Raw genomic sequence first — 11,734 nt, forward strand, 5'->3', positions numbered from 1 at the left:
TGGACTGAGTTTAGTTCTCATTGATGGATGAGAACATTAAATAGTTAAAAGGATTCTTTCATCTGGGTGAATCCTTCACTAGGACAAAATAAACAAACAAGGAAAAACTGCCCAGATCCTGCTCCTACTTTAAGTCATGGCAAGTGTTGTGAGGGCGACTGCTGCCACACAGCTAAAGGACTAAGGCACTTTGTAAATCAAATTTCAAGTAAAGAGATTGGTTTGTGAAACCTCCTCGGCGTGGAGTCACAAGCTGTCAGAGTGTATTAGCATTATGTTACTGGAGTAAAAAGCAAAACAAATTAAGATGTTTAACAGCTGAAATCTGAAACAAAATTGTGTTTAATGCTGAAAATCTTGTTAACATGTTTTCAGGCTTCCCTTTCCCCAGATATTAAATCTCAGTGTGTTTGCAAGCATCTTTTTATCACACATAGAAACCTACTGTGAGAGAATGAGAACTGTACATGACATATGGTAAGGACGGCGTTTCACCCTGCATGCAAAAGCCTCCTCAGCATTGCTGCAGCATCCAGGAGCACATGGGAAGGTTTTAAGGACCAGGAGAGACACACAGCTGGAATTCCCTGTGTGTGCAGGGTGGCAGAAAGCATTGCATCAACAGCAGCAGGCCCGTGCTGAAGATTGCACATGTTGTAGCATTTAATGTGAGGGGTAATTTGAACTCCCAAACTGGTTTTTCTTTCATATTGGCTCCCACAATGAAAGAACCATTAAGGGTTTTAGTGATCTTCCAAGACTCTGCTTCTAGCAGAAAATTGGCTCCTTCTCCTTGGACACAAGACCAATTTTTAATTGAATTTCAAGAGATGATGGATGTTGTACTTTATTCCAAGTCTATATGCTAAATTAACAAGGCTGTCTGCTTAGTTTCCTCTTTTGAAACCACATTGAGATGAGTTTCTGCTAATTCTCTTACACAGGGCATTAGACATGTGAACGGAGTCCTTATTCAAGAATTGAAATAATGGGCTTTTTTGCCAAGCTTATTACTTTGGGTAATAATTTGAGCTGTGAGACAGCAACAATAATTTGCTTTCTGAAAAAGGATTACCAGTTGAATAATTTCAAGTAGAATGAAACTAAACATATATTTTCATCAAAATATTTTAAAATATTAATTAACTTTTAAAAGTATGTCTTAGAGCAGGGACCGTTCCATTAGGTGGGCACATTTCATGTTTGCTTTTCCCTCATGCTCCCCCTGACCACTTTTAAAGATAACAGAAAGCCCCTCAGGAGTACTATGGGTTGCAGAGTAGGTTTAGCCTGCATTAGGTTTATTTATCCAGTTATTAGCATGTTCACAGCTGCTGTTGATTAGTCAAATATTTGATTTAGCGAAACACAGAAAAAATTGTATAAAAGTGAACGTTTTTCTTAACATAACTGGCCACTGCAGTAAAATTTACATAGTACTGTACATAAAGAAGATGTTTCACAAAGATAAGCCATTGGGAAGGCAATTTAGAATGAAGTTTTGGACAGAACCCAGAAAATTTGAAGGCAAAGCTCTGAACAACTGGGCAAAACCAGGAACCAGCTCTATTGAGTCCGTGTATAGTGTTCTACCAGTAAAAGCTGAGTTGTTTTCTGAGAATAGTGGGGTGGCCAAAAAGGAGGCCACCTGCTTTTGACTGCAGTTGGGATTGCTGAAACAGCAATGAGCCTGCAGCTAGGAACTCCTTTGCATGTATGCCCATTCTCTCTAAATTGGAATGTTTAAAAGCAATTGTGCTTGTAATTCTAAAGGGGCCCAGGATGGCAATAAATAGTCCTAATGGTTTCCTTTTGGCAGCACAGACTAGCAGGTCTTCTTACTTCACAAGGAGCTTCTGAGATGGACTGAACAAACTGGCCACATGGAATGGGGTTCACACTTCACCTATCACAAAATCGTTTTCTCAACTGGAAAAAGAAACCAATGCAAAAATGCATCTGTCAGTGTCTTCCTCGAGAGGAGGTCAAATACAGAGATGACATATATCAACTAATGATATGAAAGAGTGTGGTTGAAACAGTTGAGTAATTTAAGCATGGAATAAATAGAATAATACAACACATTTAGCATAATTGAATAAGGGCCTTCCCACAGGTGACACAAGGTGGAAAAGCATGTCCAAGTCTTTATTCAGCTGTGATTATGCTTCCAAACAGGAGCTTGTTAAATAAAATAGCAATAAAATGCCAATTCTTTTTTATAGCTTTATATTTCAAAAATATTTCAGTCCTGCTTGTGTCAGACACCAGTCTCATCCTAGTCCTCCCTTGCTTGGAGGTTGCCAGAGGTTCCCTTTTTGTTAATGTTTTCTGCTGCAACAGAATGACTCAGAATGGGTTTTAATTATGGCTGTAGCCTGAATGATCCTGCAGAGCTCATCATTAGGTCCTGGGAGAAGCTAATGGCTTATCTGTTCTGTATAATTGTTCAAATCTTCTCCATCAGTTTTCCATCAGTGATATCTCCTCTGTTTGAATTGTATGCTAGTGAGTCAACTACTCAATCCAGGACTTTAAAAATTTAAAAATACACTCTGGCAACTAAATAGAAAAAAACATTTTGAAATTATTTTCTTAGAGCATGAAATTGGTGTGAGTTTTGAAATACTGTGTCCTCATGGAGATGCACTGATTAGCAGTATCTGATATGCTTTTATAACTAATGTTAGTGTCACTCAATGACACAAGTGATTGAGCAATTTGTTCCTCCTGACATAGTAACAGAAAACTTATTTCTTTACAGCTTTGCCACTGATAGTAAGCAATAATTTTAATATCTTTGTTCAACAGCCAGCAGCATGGTTAATACCCAGTTTGTTAAAGTTACAAATCCCCTTCAATGATCCACAAATAGAAGTCCTTCTGCTAAAAGCAAATTTTCTTCCCCAGCTCCTTGAAGCACGAGGTGAAGGTTTTGTCAGCAGCACAGACTTGTTGGCAGTGATGGCAGCACCTGTGCATTTTGACACCAGTCATTGCAACTCCCTAAACTGCGAGGCAGATTGGTTCCTGGGGGAAAGGGAGGGTCCAGGTGCTCATGGAAAAGAGAACTGAATGGCTTTCATGAAGAAAAACTGTTTGGGGACAATTCATACCCTCAATGAGCAAACAAGTGCCGTATAAAGTAGGTTTGATGCACTGCTGGACAATCCCCTGGAGCCCTGCTGCCATTTGTGGATGGAGCCCGTGCTTGCTGTGACAGAAGAAATAGTTACCATAGAGGAGAATAAATTGCATTTCTAGTGCACATGTCCCCTGTAAGAAGAGCCCAACACACCTCTAAAGACACATGTTTCACCTTCTACCTCTGTGCAGAAAAATCTGGGAGACGTGACTCCCTCCTGGATAGCAGGACACTCCCAGCTGAAATCTGAGTTCTCTGCCTCAAACTGTGTGCCAAAGGAGCCTCTTCAGAAAACACATCCCTGGTGGCTAATTTATCACCAGGGGAAAAGGGATCACAGAACCTACACTGCTCTGGGAAATGCAAAAGAGACACACAGAGGAGCTTCTGAGCCTGCACTTGCAGGCCATGGAGTGGTTTTGGCACAGCTGAGTTTTAGTGGGACCAGAGTCCTCTAGAGACACATGGCAGCACATCTCCCCCTTACCTTCTCCTCTGCCTGAGGACTCAGAAAGGAGAGTCTTTAAAGGTCTCTCACCTGTTCTGCCCACAACAGGTATAATTTGGCTGGGGAATTTTCGGGAATTAGGCTGTTGTATCTCTTCCCTGCTACCCCAACGAAATGCCTGTAAGAGAGCTTTTCTCCTCCAACTTCATTTCAGCTTCAGGATAAAACTAAGTGATTCCCAGTGTGTGGTTTTATTATTAAAAGTTATGCTGACTAGATTCCATTGAAGCCAGTATTTGCTGAAACTTCTCAACAGCTGTAGGTGCAGAAAAATCTCAGGCATTCAGGTATGTTCTAAGGCTCTTCATGCTGAGCTGGGACCTCTTTCATTTCAAAGCACTATTGTGTGTTTGGTTCCTTTGACCCTTAATCCTCACATACTGCCAATACTGGTGTGTATTGCCATTTTGGGGTATTTGCCCTCCAGATCTTAACAGATTTTTCTTCTTTAAAACTGTTGATTGGAATGATTTACCCACTACAGCAGTTCCTTCATGGGACTGCTAACATCAACACAGAACTCCTCTCACCTTTCTGTATGTCTACCTGCTCAAGAAGATTCTTCAGCTGTACCAGCAGCTTCCACATAGACAAGCCTGAGAGTGAAAGAGCAGTGACCTCAGCACTGGCAGGGAATTAAGCCTATAATCTAATGGGGCTTCTTTTTCCATTTCTAAATAATGGAATTCTATTAGACCAAAGTGTAGTCGCACCATAATGATAATTTATTGTATAGCATATCTGAATTTTCCCTTTTATAAATCATAGAGGAATACAATACACAGTTATATAATTGAATCTTCTCTTGTGTTGTTAATATTTTTCATTGGTTAGAGAAACCCCTTTTTGTTCAGAATTCACATATGACTGGGTTTAGAATTTACAGAGGGTTTATTATGCCTATTTTTATGTGTTTAAATATTTTAATTTTTATTCCTTTTAAATATTTTGTAAGAATTCTTTAAAAGTTTATACTTATGAGGTTTTGTATATATAATTCTGGACTATTTTAAAGACAAATGTGGCTATAAGTTTGTGTATATATATCCTAAAATTTCAACAACAACAAAACATCATGATCTTTGAAAAGAAATAATTGAGGTTAATTGATTCCCACATTGACATTTAAATGTATTAGTGGTATACACGAGTGTAAGTATTGATCAGTGAAAGTAATCAGCAATAATAGGAAAAATTAATCACTTTCCAAGATTTATTTGACTCCAGCTGTGGAATGTACTGTGGCCAGGACTGAAGCTCACCCTGTGAATATAACAGGAACTATTACCAAACAAAAAGACAAAGATGCAAATGAGGGAAAGCTGAGAGGGCACACTGTAACTTGCTATTGGAATATTGAAGGAGTGGAGTACAGCCTAAGACTTGTGATCTACTCTTCATAAACCCATTTCTAGATTTGAACAGCAACAGTTGATTGTGAAAAACACGCAAGAGATTTGTTTGTGAAAATTTTTTGTTAAATGTGTCACCTTCAATAAGTGGAGATTGGCTTCCATCCTGAATTGGGTTGGTTTATGTCAGAAATCTTTCAGAATATTTTATTAACTGAAGTTGTACCACCCAGATATTCTTAATTAAGAGCTCATGTTTTCTTCAGAATGCAGTTAAAATCCTCACATCAACCCCATCTTGTGGCAGTGAGTCTCAGTTTGACTGTCTAGTGACTGGGATTGTCCTCTTTTTCTGGTTCTAAACAAAGCTAAGTCAGGAATCAAACAATCACACTGTTACGTGTTATCCTACTTTTTTTTTTCTCCTAATCAGTTTAGGAAGGAATCAAGCGATGCAGTCACTGAGAGGTGAGATTTCATCAGTAAAAACCTGAAGGGACTGGTCTAACTTCTCCAGTGTTTTAGTATTCATACTTAGTATGATATAGTACAGCACTGAGTAATACAAATTATTAATTCAAATCACTTCTCCACTTCTCTAGAATGATATGTGCCCTTGATTCTTACCCCTTTCCTGTGAATGGCACCAGGTTTGATAGTCAGTGACTCAGGCCAGAAATACTTTAGGAGTGCTACATTCCCAGTGGGAATTGATTATGATGGGAGTGAAGGACTTGGATGTCCATCTAGAGCATCCTCCTTTCCTGCAGCAGGACAAAACCACCCACACCATGTTTATCTAACTTTTTGTCTCCATAGAGATAGTCCCAGTGATAATTAGATTTGGATGTTTGAAGCATCACTGTTCTAAGATAGGCTCTCACATAATGCATCACAAGTGCATGCAGTAGCAGCAGACAGAGTTTTAACAGCTTCTTCTCCAGATGTAAGGAGATTTTGTTATTAAAAATGAAGAGCCACAGTATTTGAATAAGGTGTATAACTTTGTCATTAAATTGAGTTCCTCAGATGTTGGCATGCTAGTTGTGGCAGCATTTTGTTTGCAATATCATCTATGGAGATTCCTGAACTGCTTCTTTTCAGAGTTCACACCTTTTGGTAACCTTTTTAAAGATAATAGAGCACAAATATTTTGGTAGCTCTTTCTAGAAACAAGGGCCGAGACAGGGCCGAGAGCTTCTGAATTCTCCTGACAACACTGGTTTGAGATTATTTCAAACTGTAATGTCAGACTCCTTAAGTTGAAAAAAAAAAAAGAATAACCTGCAGCTTGTGAGAGCCTGTGGAGTGTATCTGTGTAACTGTACATCAAACTCCACTAACAGAGTTATAAGAAACCTCAATGAAAATGAAAATTTCTACCTTGGTTTTCTGGAAGAGAGAGAGAGAGAACCAAGAGAGTCCTACAAGCCCCAGGAAGCCACAGTGGTGGAAAGCTGCACAGAGCATCACGGAAGGAAAGCAGGCCAGTGCTGAGCCCAGCCCAGCCTGTCCATGGTTACTCACAGAGAAGCAGGAGGAGGGAAGAGATTATTCCTGGCTGCTGTTGGAAATGAGCCCAGGATGTCAGTGACTGCTGGGTGCCACAGCTGGCTGCAGGTAGCTCAGCTTCAGCTCCCTTGTCCTCAGGAGAAAAGCAGTGAGCTGGGAAAGGGCAGCCAGCTGGGGCTGGGGCTGCGTTTGCCTCCTGCTCCCTGCCATGGCTCAGGTGAACAAGCCCCCACCCTCTGCTCTCCCAACCATACATGGCTTTTTGCCAGCCCTGAAAGCACAGGTGTTTGTGGCTGTGTCCTTGGGCAGGGACTGCTGCAGACACTCTCTCAGGAGGTTTCAGGAAGTGAATTAACTTTCAAAGGCATTGAGTCTCCAAGCTCCACGTGGGTGCTCTGGGTGATGCACACCTCTGAGAGGAGCAACCCAAACTTTCCTGAATGCCATGTCCATGCCAGATGACCAGTTCTCTTAGCCACAGCTTTCACAACCTCCACTTCTCTTCTGTAATGAATAACCACAGAAATTCATAAAATGTGTGCTTTGTTCCCTGGATAGGGGAAGTTCCCCTAAGTTCCCCTCTTAGAAGAGATTAGTGTACTGATTCTATTTCTATGGACATCTTTCTGTGAAACAGTACTCAAGTGAATGCTTCTGAAGACCCCATCCATGTGTTAAGCCTGATGATAGAGGCCTCAGTGCTGACATTAGATTTCAGGCTGCTGGAAAGCAGAGTTTTGCTCACTTGTACTTCCCAAGACGTCTTGAACCTTTATCTAATATTGTTGATAGACTTCAAATGCAATTTAAACACTCTTTGAAGCAGCAAGAGATGCCACTGGAATTCCCTTACTACCTCTCTTTCAGAAAGAAATGGGAATAAGAAGGCCTTAACCTGTCATACTAGTATGAAATAATACTTTTTCATTGCAAATATTTTTATTTCCTGGTGATACAATAGTCATGACCAGGATCTGCCCAAAAGAATATTCCCTCTCTCCAAAGGAAATTTTCATCCTAAAATATGAAAGCATGAGCTTTATTTTCATGGTTAAAATTTCTTGAGCTCTTTCTGGATTAATTTCCCACAAATCAAAAAAATGGTTTTCCTCTCAAATCCTTCCTTGGTCTATGTGATGAGCTGCTGTGTGAAGCACAAGGGACAAAGGTGTTTTTCTAAGATGGAAATAATCAGATTTATAATCTTTAATTTTCAGATTATAGTAGCATCCCAGTTGAAGCCACCAGTTTATTTCATAGCAGTTTTTGGGTGAGAGCTTGTAAAAGAACAAGTTAAATTGGTGGCAGAAATAGAAAGTTTCATCTCCCATTGATATATAGCCTTCATAGAGCTGATCTGCTTTACTGATAATGAGGGTAATCTATACATTAATGTTTTTGACTCTTAATATGCATGCCAAATGTGCATTGAGAGGTACTGATTGGTACTAGTTTCATAGGTGTCTAGGAATTAACAGTGAGTTTTGTGTCCCAATCCCCCTCTGTACAGTGAGGATGCTTTCCATGTAAAGAAACCCCAGATTTTGACTTCAGAAAGAGCTCCTGCTTCAGACCACAGCAGTAAGCTGACAGCCTTGACTGGGGTCAGGCTCATTCAGGGGATTCCTGCCAGGTACACTTCAACAGTGTCAAAAAAAGGTGGGAGGAAAAGAGTGTTTAAAAATATATTCTGATGGACCACTGGCACTTATCTTGATATCTACTTTTCCCATTGGTTGGTAACACATTGATAACTCTATTGAGTAAGTGCTAATATATAAAGATTAAACAATTTAGACATTCAATTTATCATTGAAAGGGATTGTTTTTACTAATTTTCTAGATTTTTCTAGTTTTCTTTTACTAGTTTTCCTGTATGCTGGCCTCGTATTCCTTAGTAGCAAAATTAAGATTTGCATTGTTATGCATCCATCAAAGAGATTCATACTGCAATCAGGAATTCATTTTTCTGCTCAAGTATTGGAGAGAAGGAAGCGAGAGTGTGTGCAAGAGCCAAATTCAACATTAGACCTGAATTCTAACTCTTGGTATTTAAAAGAGCAAACAATGAAATACTCAAATTGTTCCAAACATACAATGCGAATTTACCTCCAAATTCTTCAAAACGCAATATGATCATATTGAATTTGAGTTGGATTGTAGAATGAATTATCATTTATTTGAAAAATGTGAAGGAGTAAACCCAAGAAAAATAAAACCCTCTACATTCATTTCTTTACTGGAGCATCTTTTGGCTTCTTAGGTCCTTTTGTCCAGACTTCCTTGCTTTGTGAGCCCCAGAGAACATCTTGGTGTTAAGGATCATCTTTTCTGTTCAGCCCTCACTGGTACCACTGGTAAGAAGACTTTTGGCATCCTCTTCCTACCTGGGCTCCTGCTGGGTGCCCCATGGCCTTCCTCTAGCAGCAATCCGTCACTGTGATATTTTATGAAAATCCTTTCTCTAGGATTTTCTCCTGAGAAGCCTCAGAAAAGAAATGTAAACAATAACTATCTGAGGGCTGTGGAAGGTGGTCTGGAGATGGTTTACCACCAGGTGCATCTTTGATTGGTCTCATGTGAATTGTTTCTACTTGATGACCAGTCATGGTCCAGCTGAGTTGAGGCTCTGAGCGGTCACGAGTTTTTATTATTCATTCCTTTCTAGCTTTCTGATGATCCCTCCTTTCTTTGTATAGTTTTAGTATAGCATTTTTAATATAATATCATAAAATAATAAATCAGCCTTCTGAAACATGGAGTCAAGATTCTCATCTCTTCCCTCATCCTGGGGACCCTCAAACACCACCACAGCAATCCTCAGGTTATTTATTTAACTGATACTCCTTTTTCAAGCTCCTGCCTTTTCAGGCTGGAGAAGTAAACTTTGTATATTTTCAAACCATCCATTTCTACCTGACTGAGCAATCATGAAGGTTGGTGAATTAACCATTCCAACTGATCTGCCATGGGCCCACTGGCCCTTACAAATGAGGAGTGCCATATGCCCCAGGCCTCCCATGGCTCCCCTTGCTGTGGGGGTGACCAGAATATGGAAAGAAGTGGCTTGGGAAAATACTTATGTGTCAGTGACAGAACAGCAGTCTCCAAAAAGGACTAATGATAAGTTTAAATACCTAAGTGGAAAATTGTGATCAGAAATACAGAGGTGATCTTAGCTCTGTATTATTATTGAGAGAGACACTGCACTGTTCAGTACTATCCTAGTATCCCTTCTGCAAGGCATCTTCAGAAACAGGAGAGAGTGGTTCCACATCTGGAAAATTTGTAGAAGGTTGAGCCTTAGGGACAGTGGGAGACATAAAGAACACGGTCTATTTTAACTTACCAGGAAGAAGATAGATCAAAATGCAAACCAGTTTACAGTGTGAGAAAAGAGAAGTCTAGCGGATAGGCAGGTAGGTCCACTGTAGGAAGCTGAAGCCTCTGTATTAGAAATAAAGCCCAAGTTTTAGCAGACAGAATAGTGAACTTGGCAAAAAAAGAGTAGTGTGCTGTCATCCCTTGATGATTTCAAAGCACAACTGCATGCCATAAAATCTAACCTCATCATCTTCACACAGCAAGGCCTGTCCAGGAGAGATGTATTTAAATCACCCTTGGCTGGTTGGTTGCTTTACTGGTAATACAGGTCTGACCTTCTCTAAAAGCTCAGGGGCCAATTCAGCCATGGTAAAGCAGATTGAGCACTGCAGCTTCTCCAGCAGGAAAACCTTTACATGTAGATCACTATTAGCAGAACTGCTTGGCTATCCACAGCTGGTTAATTCCTAGAGTCAGTCTATTTACTTTTAACAAAGATACTCTTAGATCATGGAATCGCTTCTGGAAGAAAAAGTAAAATGGCAAAATCTGCCCACAAGAAAACAAAACACAAATTAAAAAAAATTAATTCAAGTTGTTTTCCTCCAGAAAATGCACTGCATTTTTTATTGTAGCATTTTAAACCTGATGTTTCAAGTACTTTATCAGCGAAACAGCACTTGCTCCATTTGCCACATTTTCAATCGTGCTCTCCCCAGCCCACCAGCCATGCAGATGTTGCACGCTGCAGATGACAAGGCCCTTGCAAAGTTTGCTTCTCTGCCAAACCGACAGACATTTTTTCCTTTTTTTTTTTTTTTTTTTTCCCCCACAGACTGTGCCAGAGTCAGACGGAGTTCATCGCCCCGATGCCCTCGCAGCGAACCCGCGAGTGCCCGGCTTCAAGAGCTGCCCTGGCAGGGGGCACCGAGATGAGCAGCGACCCCGGCTCTTCTCGGGGAGGAACCTGTCCTTGCCTGAGGCTTTTCGGCGGAACGGGCCGCCTGCTCCGCCTGGCAGCGCCGGGTGTCTCCAGCCACGCCGCGCCCCGCGGGGCCCCGGCGCATCGGCCGCGCCGCCCGCCCCGGCCCCGGGGGAGCCGCCGGGCCAAGGACCGCAGCCGGCAGGGTCGGGCCGGGCCGGGCGCTGCCCCGAGCCGCTGCCTCCCGCAGCCGGGCGCTAAACGCAGCCCAGGCCCGCTGTGTGAGGCCGTCGGTAGGAGCTCCCGGCCCGGGTGGGAGCCGAGCCCCCGGCCGCGCAGTCCCCGCGGGCGGCCCCGCTCTCTGCCCTCGCTGTCGCAGAGGGATTCAGCAGAAGTGCCGGTGTAAGGGCTGGCGAAGGCTCTCCGCGGGATGCTGCGGCCGCTGGCAAACGGGGCCTGTGGTTTTTGCCCTGTTTGTTTTCCTTTTAATGGATATCGCTTAATATTGTCCATCTCCAGTTTCCTAGGTAGTGACAAAAGGTCAAATCTGACACATCTTCTCCCCCCAATCAGCCTGTTTGCAAATAATTAATAAAGGCACAATTAGGCAGTAATGATGGGACGGGAAGTATGGTCTTTCTGATGGTAACGGAGATGGATGCTACTGAGCAAATCTTTTCTTGATGACACAGTTCAGGTTCTGCGACATGTGCCTTGGATCTCTCTCAGAAATAACCCCGAGACCTCCCCCCAAATAAAGCCCTAACAAGAAGTCAGAAGAGCACCGTAACTATGTTTGCTTTTAGCTTTTATTATCAACAATCAATTAATGGTACACTCTTGGAAAACTATATGCACATGTAGAAATATTTCCCCTTTTAAATAGAAGCATTCATTTTAACCACATATAAATAAATCTGGAAACCCTGAACATAATTTATGACCATTATGCTCACAAACATATTCCAACA

The sequence above is a fragment of the Fringilla coelebs genome, assembly GCF_963513975.1.
Source record: "Fringilla coelebs genome assembly, chromosome: 4".
In the NCBI taxonomy this organism is placed as follows: Eukaryota; Metazoa; Chordata; class Aves; order Passeriformes; family Fringillidae; genus Fringilla; species Fringilla coelebs.